We start from the raw sequence: 9,883 nt of genomic DNA, 5'->3' as shown, positions 1-9,883 counted from the left end.
GAATTTTTCCATTCATGCTATTTACTGTTTTAGTACTGTGCACAACTATTAACTGCCAGACTGATTTTGTCCAGGTTTAAAGCTGTCTATGCTGAATGTAACATTTCATCATGCAGAGACAACTTGAAACTTGCGATCATTGCAATCTGCATGAACACAGAGCAAATCAGTCAAATTAACATTTTCTAGTTGGCTCTCAAACATTTTTAGCATTCAGCAAAACTTTCTAAAGCCTTGAAGCAAAAACATTTCAAAATACTGTTCGATACATTTAGAAAGCACATTATACAATGAAATCAGAGCCATTCCATGAATTTGGAAGCGTACAATGTTATCTTCCCTCAAGTTGAAATAAAATGCCGTAAGACACTGCACGCCACTGCAAAAACACAGGATAATCTAAAAATGCTCAAGATGGGATGGAGTGGATTTATGATATATTGTGTGAGTTCCCTTCGAATCAAAGGTGCTTCAAGATCGAGGCCCATTTCTCCTTTCACAGTGTTATTCAATGCATTTTTTGAAAGATTTGCTTTGTGCAAAAATTGAGTATCTTTGTTCATCTTTGGGATGAAATCTGACTTAAGTTCTTGTACAAATTCATTTGTCAGGTCCCTCATTGAGAATCACATATTGACTTTATGAGCCTAAGGCTTGCACTTCCTTCCATTCCTTCTTGTTGCTGATTTGCATCCCATGTATTTAACTGGTCTGGCTCTTTTTGATGAAATAATCACTATTTATTATCTATTGTTTAGCTCTTTCCCTTCTTCCATTCAGCACATGCCTAACAGATGAGAGCTACTAAGAAGTAAACTGCTTTTTTCTGAGAAGAGCAGAAAGATTTGCTTTTATCATGAAAGGTATTAGCTTTCTGTTGTGTTCTTTGCAACAATGGCTTTGCTCTGGAAAATATTCCACAAGCATTTAGATATCAATATCCTGAGCTAAAATATGTCAGCAGTGAGGATCAAAGAGGGAACTCAAAGAATCGTTCACTGTTACTCTTGCTAAGTTACTGATGTTTTCTTCTACCATTCCTTTGTTGAATTTAACATGCGTAATGACAGGTATTGGCTTGAAGGAAGGCTTCAATAGTTCTGTTGCCTCCATCCTTGTATCTGGTTGCCTCTCCCACAGCAGCTATGAATCCAAATCTAATGGCACTTCACACAACCAGTTCATCTCAAGAACAAAGAAGAGGAAGATGTCCTTTCTCAGAAATCAAAACTGTCTTACTTAATTTGGTGAATAGCCAATTCCAACTTTACAAGTTGTTTCTCTGTATAAGAATGTATTTAGGCTGGGAGTTTAGCCTAGAGGTAGAGTACTTGCCTACCATGCACGAAGACCTGGGTTGGATTCCTCGGTACCACATACGTAAAAAAGCTGGGAGTGGTGCTGTGGCTTAGGTGATAGAGTGCTAGCCTTGAGGAAAGTCCAAGAAGTATTCAGGCCCTGAGGCACCAGGACTGGCAAAAAAAAGTATTTATTGTCTAATATATGTCATATATTCTGGTTCTCTTATACATATGTATATGTAATTGTATTATATATTATGTATATACAGTGGTATTTTAATATATTCATTATATAAACTTATATAATGGCACATATAATTTATATTTCATAATGTATAGTATATATATCATATATATGTGTACTGTATATTAGATAATCATAGTATTTAATATGTAGTCTATTTGAACATATATATTATACAGGCACATTCCTGTAATCCCAGCTACTCAGGAGGCTGAGATCTGAGTATCTCAGTTTGAAACTACCCCAGGCAGAAAAATCCCTAAGACTCTCATCTCCAATTAACTAGCAGAAAGCCTGACTTGGAAGGGTGGCTCAAGTGGTACAGCACCAGCCTTAAGCAAGCAAGCCTAACAAGTATGAGGCCTTGTGTTCAGTACTTGAAGGATGGGATGAGAGAGAAAAATCAGTAAAATTACTCCTGTTTCTTCCCTAGAAAAGTTCAAGTTACATATACAACTAGCATTTTATTTCATGGGACAGAATTAAACTAAAGCAGGATTTATGAAGGCATTTAGTATAAGAACACGTGACATAAACTTGAACTGATCCTGACAGGAAGGGGTACTTGCAGCCTCCATGCTTGAGCTCCTCTGGGGGCACTACATTTTCTATTTTGAATCAGAGCTGCGGATATTAGGGAAAGACATATTTATCTCATGCCTTTCCCACTGACATGACACCAAAACAAGGCAGAAGAGACTAAAATATAGGACTCAAAGAGAGGTTTTAGAGTGAAATGCATGGAAACATTTGAAGTTAATTTTTCAAGGCTCATTTGTTGACTAGTTTAAACAACATGAATACTATTAAAGTTTCTTTTTGAAACTTCAGGCTGGGGGAGGGGGGGAAAAATAAACCTATGCTCAATGTAGACCAGTTGTCTGGCATGCATATGCATAAAGGTTCAATCTATAATACTGCAAGGAAATGACAAAGGTCTATTTTTCTGGAATTTAATTTCTGTGCTTACTTATCTTTTTCTCCGATGCTATCTTTGTAGGAAAACAGAGGTTTAGAGCCCCCTTACCAGAAAAAGCTAACCACTCCAGCTGAGCCAACTGCATGATGACCACAAACATCTGTAATCATTTTATTGTTTATCTTTGTAGTCTTCTCATCTACAGGAGTTACTGTCTCCACCATGAGAAATGCAGCCCTTCAGTAATAATGCTCACATTTTAATGTGACTTTGATGCCATGAAATGTGTATGAATTTAGTGTAAACAAACAACAAGGTCTGATTTCCCTTAACATTTCACATAAGGGTGAGTTCATTTAAAAGCGGGAAATTTATTTTATAAAATGCACAATATCAGGCAAATACAATTCACAATATTCTGATGGTACCTTTAATCCCAGCAGTCTTTTCTCAAAAAAAAAATCTAGTGTAACGGTTCACGCCTATAATCCTAACCACTTGAGAGGCAGAAAACAAGAGGACCAGCCAGGGCAAAAAGTTGGTAGGATCCCATATTAACCAATAACTGGGCTCAGTGGTGTAAAGCTGTCATCTAAGCTAAGCAGAAAGCATAAGAAGATCAGAGTCCAGGCCAGCCTAGGCAAAAATACAAGAATCTCTTTGAAAAATAACTGAAGTAGAAGGTATTAAGGAGCATGGCTCAAATGGTGGAGCTCCTGCCCAGCAATCCTCGTGTGAGTGCGTGTGTGTGTGTGTGTGTCAATGAACCAGTCTCAGATATCACAACCTGCTGGAGACTGTAAGAAGTTGAGGACACTGTCTCCTCTAATAACAATCTAGATGATGGGGCACAGTGGGGAACACTGGGGCCTTGGGAATGTTATGACCGAGTTCTGGCCATGAGTGGCTTTGTTTTTCCTATTTAAGTAAGAGAGGTCTTAAACCTTCCATCTAAAAGTAAGCGATGACATCAATCAGGACCTGAGCTCCCTAAGGGAAGTATCTCATCCTTGTATCTCTGAAAGAAGGTCCAGACTAAGCCAGTATTTCAGAGAAGGGAACAGTCTCTTTACTAGCGTTTATACTGAAGGAAAACAGTAAACAATTCAGATAGCACTTGATGGCTCCAGCTCCCTTAGTGCTCAGCTCTGATCAAGACTGAGTCCCCCACCTCATGCAAAGAGGTCCGTGGGCAGGAAGAGGATACCACATTTTTTCCACCTTGTATTATAAGTTGTTACACTGAGTAGCAAAGGTAGTCAGAAAAAAAAGCTGCCTTTCAGACTCTACCATTAGAGAATAAAGAGGGGTGAGAAGAGACACTGTCTTACTGTGAAGGCCTGTGTTCATGGAGAAATCTGCCCTCTGCTTAGATACTTGGAAAGACAAAAGTTTTAGCAGGGGAAAAAAACAAAACAAAACATTTTTAAAGCTGGGTACTAGTGACTCATGCCTGTAATCTTAGCTACTGAGGAGGCTAAGATTTGAGGACTGTAGTTCAAAGCCAGCCTAGGCAGACAAATCTGTGAGACTTCTATCTCCAGTGAGCCTGCAAAAAGTCAGAACTGAAGACATAGCTCAAGTGGGAAAGCATCAATTGTAAGCAAAAAAGCCAAGTGAGTGTACTAGGCCCTCAGTTCAAGCCCCAGTGCTGGCACAAAAAAAAGGAACTGCTCAGAAGCAGGGTAGTAGTATATTATTATTTTAAATGTATTTTTCAATGATATATATAAACATTTGTCACTCTATTATTATTTAAATATACATTTTCTTTCAAAGTTTGTTTGGCAGGAAAAGAGGCATAGTTAAACTTAAAATACTTTTGTCAGCTACAAAAAATGTATTTGCAAAAAAATAATTAAGGAACTTTTATTGGGTTTTTGAAAACTGGCTCAAGCCTGGCAAAAATGGAAACTATGTGACTTGTGCTCATGTTGGTCTTAAACCAGAGTCTGTTTCTAATTGCAGCCTAGGTCTAACCATTCTACGGGTTGTTCACACCACAGACCCCTCTGTCCTTGGCCAAGTCAGAGGGGTCAGTGACATCCTACCGGAAGTGGGAAGAGTGAGTCCAGTTTTCTGAGGAATTTACACTTAAAAACCCTACCTAGTAGCTTCTTTAGAAAATCACCCTCAACTCGCAACCATTCTTGCTTTCTTCTAGTCCTAGTGCATTTCCCCCGCTCTGGAAACCTGTTGAAGGATCTATACACAGGCATTTAAATAGAAGATACAATTTCACATCACCATAATGCCTATGGCTGGGGAGGGGGGGGAATCCCAGGAAATAAAACAGAAAATTTGAGTTGTGTATTAGTAGAATTTGGTTTTGTTTATGCAAAGATCCTGAAGTCTTGGCAGATGTTAATTAAATCAGACTAACTTGGCAATCAGACCAGCGTTTCTTACTGCTGGCTGCACACAAGGATCACCTGGGAAGCTCTAGCAACACCTGGGCCCCACCCCAAAGGTGGCTTCTGTAAATATAGGGCAAAGCCTGGGCAGAGGTTTTTGTGCCCCAGGTGGTTCCAAAGTACACCTGAGGCAGCACTTCTCCTCCCTAGGGACTCTCAAACAAGTTTTTTTCTCCACAAACACTTGGAAGGGCAAAGCTATTATGCACAAATGAAAACATAGTTTAATTCTTCCCATTAAATCAGAAAACTGTTGGGTGCTAGAGGCTCACACCTGAGCTAGAATTACAGCTTCCTCCTCCCAAGAGGCTGGGATCTGAGGACTGTAGTTCAAAGCCTGCCTGTGACACTCTTACAAACAAGTAAGTGGAGCTGTGGCTCAAGTGGTAGAGCTAGTGTGAAAAAGCTCAGGAATAGCACTCAGGCCCTGAGTCTAAGCCCCAGGCCCTGCATATTCACACACACACACACACACACACACACACACACACATACACACACACTCTTCAAAGATTTGAATTAAGTTCTTGTTGCCTGTGGAAGCAAACCAGGTTATATGTGGCAAAAAAAAAAACCAACAACCCTGACATGGGGTGAAATTGACTGAATAAAACATTTACAATTTTTCAATCATGCCATTTTTAAAAATTCTTATCAAATAGGGAGACCTTCTACAGTAAACAGACTCTCCCGAGAGTTGGGTTTGGAAGGAATTTGAATTTGCATCTTAGAATTTTAGGGTTTAAAAGAAATAGGCAATTCTAGTATTCTAAAGCTTGGTCCTGTCTACCAACTTATCATTTAAACCAAGACTGAGTTTTGCATATTTTAACAATCTGTTTACTTGTACTTAAAGAGCAGAATTTAACAGTCTTACTTGCAGAAATAGTGCAGTTTGAGTGAATTCGATGTATGATGGCCTTAATACCTGCAGACTTTGAATGTTAACTCTAGGTGGCAAAAGGCTTTTTCTCAAAAACTAGGCTACTGTCTGAATTTCTAGGCTCACAGAAATGGTTAGACAGGAAGTAGGTCTTTGCGACTGCAGCACTGCTGCCCTCTTGTGGGCTTTTAGGAGTACTGGAAATTGCTCCATGCCCATTCACAGGCATTATTTAGCGATTGTAGCTTGCTGTGGTTACCAGAAGCCATTTTTAAAATTCTTTTTGGATCCAGTAGATTGCTTCTGCTCCTTTAAAATTAATGTTAAGGGGTTAAACTTGTGTTTACATAAATATGTGGGAGATACTGAGGGAAGAAGGATCAACACTGGGGGAGGTGCTGGGGGGGGCGGTCCTATGGTCAAATAATTTTCCTCCATTCTCACTAATTTGCCACAGGATAGATAATGCTGGAAATGCCCTCTCTAATCTGATGTGACCATGCAAAATCCAAGAAAACCTGTGTTAAAGATAACATAAGATGATAAAAATCTAGCTCCCTTTAGATTAAAACAAAAAATTGTGTTGCAAGAACAAACCCCATGCCAGACTCTTGGAAACAAGCAAATGCTCTGGCATGCTGCGGTTTAGGGTGTGTGACTTCACTGAGAATTCAGGAGATATTGGAAAAATGAAATTATCTGGTAGTTTCCTACCCTCACCTGCAAAGACTCTTAGGAATTATACTCTTATTTTGTAATTGAGGTGATCCTCAGTTATTAGAAAATTCCTTCGGCAGAATCCTATAGCATGGTACTTGTCAAATTTTAGTACTCAGGTGAATCACATAGTGATCTTTTTTTTAAAAAAAGCAAATAGTTCAATAGGTCTCAATAGGTTCTGCAGCTTTTCCTCATATAGTGCGGGCTGGCCTCAAACACGGAATCCTCCTATGTTAGCCTCCCTAGCTCACAGAGATTCTGCATTTCTAATCAGGCATGGCTGTTTGTGGTGTATTGTGTGATGACTCTATTAATACCTAGAGCCTGTGAATGCTACTGTATGAGGTAAATGTGTCTTCAAAGACCCTATCAAAGGTCTTGAAATAAAGAGAAGACCCACTTAGGGCTCTAAGTGTAACTCCATGGGTCCTCACAGAAGGAATGCAGATGTGGGGAGGGCAGACGACAATGTGACCATGGCAGCAAAATGTAATGCTGCTGGCTTTCAAGATGAAGGAAGGATTACAAGCCTAATCGCCTAGTCAAGCTTCAGGAAAAGGCAAGAAAAGCCTATTCTCTTAGCACTTCTCAAGGGTTTCTATCTTTACCTATGCCTTCCTTTCAGTCCAGTAAAACTGATTTCAGCCTATGGGCACTCAGAACTATTAATAAACGTGTTTTAACACATCAAGTCTGTGGTCATTTGTTCCAGCAGTCTCAGCAACTAGTAGACTAATGCTGGCAGTCCTCAGACTACATTAGTTAGTAGGTCTTTTATCTTTTTTTAATTTCTGTGCTAATACTAGGGCTTGAACTCAGCGTCTTGGTACGGCCCCCTTAGCTTTTTTTTTTTTATTCAAGGTTGATGCTCTACCACTTGAGCCACGGCTTCACTTCTGGCTTTTTTTTTGGTGGTTCATTGGGCATGAGAGTCCCACAGACTTCCCTGTCTGGCTTCAGGAACTTTGATTCTCAGATCTAGCCTTCTGAGTAAGGAGGCTTACAGGCGTGAGCCACCTGCACCCAGCAGAATTCTGCACTCTCAACACAAGTAAATGGAGCACAGGGACCATGACAGATGAACCAAATAAATGGTTTAATGTGTACTTAATACCACAGACCCAATACTGTAGTACCTGGGGGTGCTGATTTTGCTTACTCCAGTGGGGAGGCGACAGAGAACCGTGCAACAGAGGGGTCAAACTGTCCCCTCCACCACATCCTGGGGACTGGAACATGGATTCTTCCACCAACAGCCTGAAATAGCTCTGCAGCTGCAAGCTGCATCATATTCACCACGGAAGTCTTCCCAGCAAACGCTTCATCCGCCTCCTACCCCCAGCCTACTCAGCAGGGCAGCCATCTGGGGGAAGACTGGTGAGATGGAAGCTCGGGGAAAAGTTTTCCTAGGCAGCTGATTTGCCATGGTGTATGGAGATATGCTGGCTTGAAATAAATGCGTGGAATCCTGGGGTGAGGAGGGGAAGGACTTGACCCTGGAGGTTATCAACCCTCTTTTCCCAAAGGTTCTCCAAGCACAATTTCCTACGAAGTCAAATTTGGCGAATCTCTGAATAGCTTGGCAAAACTGGCTTGCCCTGTCTATGAGGGTTGAAATAAACTGCCAGCCTAAAGTAGAACTCCGTCTGTTACAATGCAACTGCAATTAGTGCCTCTCCCTTTTAGGGGCCATGCGACAATATGTTTGGGAATTTGCTGCAATGACACAGGCATGGGGTCTGCTCCCCTGGGCCCAAGAACCTTTTTCCCCTCTGGTAAATAATGTCCCCTAGCCTAGATCTTCAACATTTTTTCCTCCCCCTTTCCTAATCTTTTTTCTCACTTTATTTCTTGGCTTAATTCTTGTCTTGACCTTCATTTTAATGTGTCTCTGCCATAACCTACTTCAGATTCCTTGTTGAAGTATGCAGAATCTACACAGCAAATTAAATTTTCAGGACCCACTTTTCATCATCATAGAATTATGAATGGAAAATAATGGCTGGAAGCAACACAGACATGATCAATTGAAAATAGTAAGTTATTTATTAAGGTTGAGAACAGACTCGTAACAGAAAGGTAACTTGGCAATTACACAACGGTTTTATAGAATTTACAACATTCCATTTTGGAAAATACCATTGAGGACATCTGATGAATGACAGCAATTTGTTCCTAAAAATCACTGAGCTCTTACCTCTGCACTAACGCGCGGTACGTGCATTTCATCAAGTCAGCAAGGGGGAGTGCCGTCTTCCTTGCCTACCCCCTACCTCTGCTCATCCACTTCCGGGAAACCACGGGCTGCAGCGGACCAAGACTTGGCGCGAGGCTTCCAGGGTGCTGCTTTTCCCCCTACATCATAACCGATTTCAAATGGTGCTAGACAAAAACAGACTCTGAACACCAGGAGAAATCGGTCAGCCTGTGTAAGAGATGAGCCCGTGGTATTCCTCTGGTCGGCACCCGGGGCAGCTGGCAAGGCTGGCGTCAGTGGCACTGGGTGGGCGGGGCTGATGTGGGTGACCCAGAACTTCGGGTACACAGCTTCTCCCCTTCCTATTGCAATCACTAGCCAACTGCTCAAAGGCCCTACAGATATGCTAATGCTGGAGATGGCTGCTAGCAACCCACAAGGCCGCCTCCTCCCCTGCTCAAGCCATCACTTTCAACACAATCCCTCTCCCTTCACCCCTCCAAATCCCAAGTGTTGCTCTTCAAATTCCCCCCCCCCACCCACCCCAAGCTCAAGAGGTGAGAAGAGAGGAGCCAATCCGGTGAGCAGAGCTCCTCGTCATCCAATCTTGGCCACGCTGCGATTCTTACTCCTAAAACACTGATTTCAAATGGTGCTAGATACAAAGATGGAAAAATCTAAGCCACCATGTGAAACCAGCTTCCAGAAGAAGAGGATCTCACTGAAGGAAACACGGAGATGGCGCTCATTCGGAAGACCCGTTCCTCCCAGGAGCAAAACTTCCTTGGGTTGACATGACATGAATGATCCATGAAGACATAAAAAAGTCACACAGTGCTCCTCAAAGCAGCACCAAAGTCCTGGCCAATGCCTCAAACAAGTGCAATACATCACCCACTCATTCTGCAAAAGTTTACCAACAGCACTACATTATCATAAAGGGTCACACAAAACAGATTCAAGAATGTTAATATGGACCCTGCCATTTTGTGCAGTATTTCCTTCTCAGCATGCAACATGTCTGCTGGGGTACTGTCTCACTGCCTCAGGGCACAAGCAGACCTGTCTCTGAGAGGCCAGGTGCTTAAACACCGATCTGACTGAACCTTTCAGGTGACTTAAAAGGCTGGCATCCTACTGCCGTATTACAAAGACACACTTCTTAGCAAGAAATCCTGAGTTCTGTTTTTACAATCCCCCTGAAA

Source organism: Megascapheus bottae, chromosome 10, assembly GCF_031878675.1.
Source record: "Megascapheus bottae isolate mThoBot1 chromosome 10, mThoBot2.hap1, whole genome shotgun sequence".
NCBI classification, from domain to species: domain Eukaryota; kingdom Metazoa; phylum Chordata; class Mammalia; order Rodentia; family Geomyidae; genus Megascapheus; species Megascapheus bottae.
Note: the sequence above shows the minus strand (reverse complement) of the source record.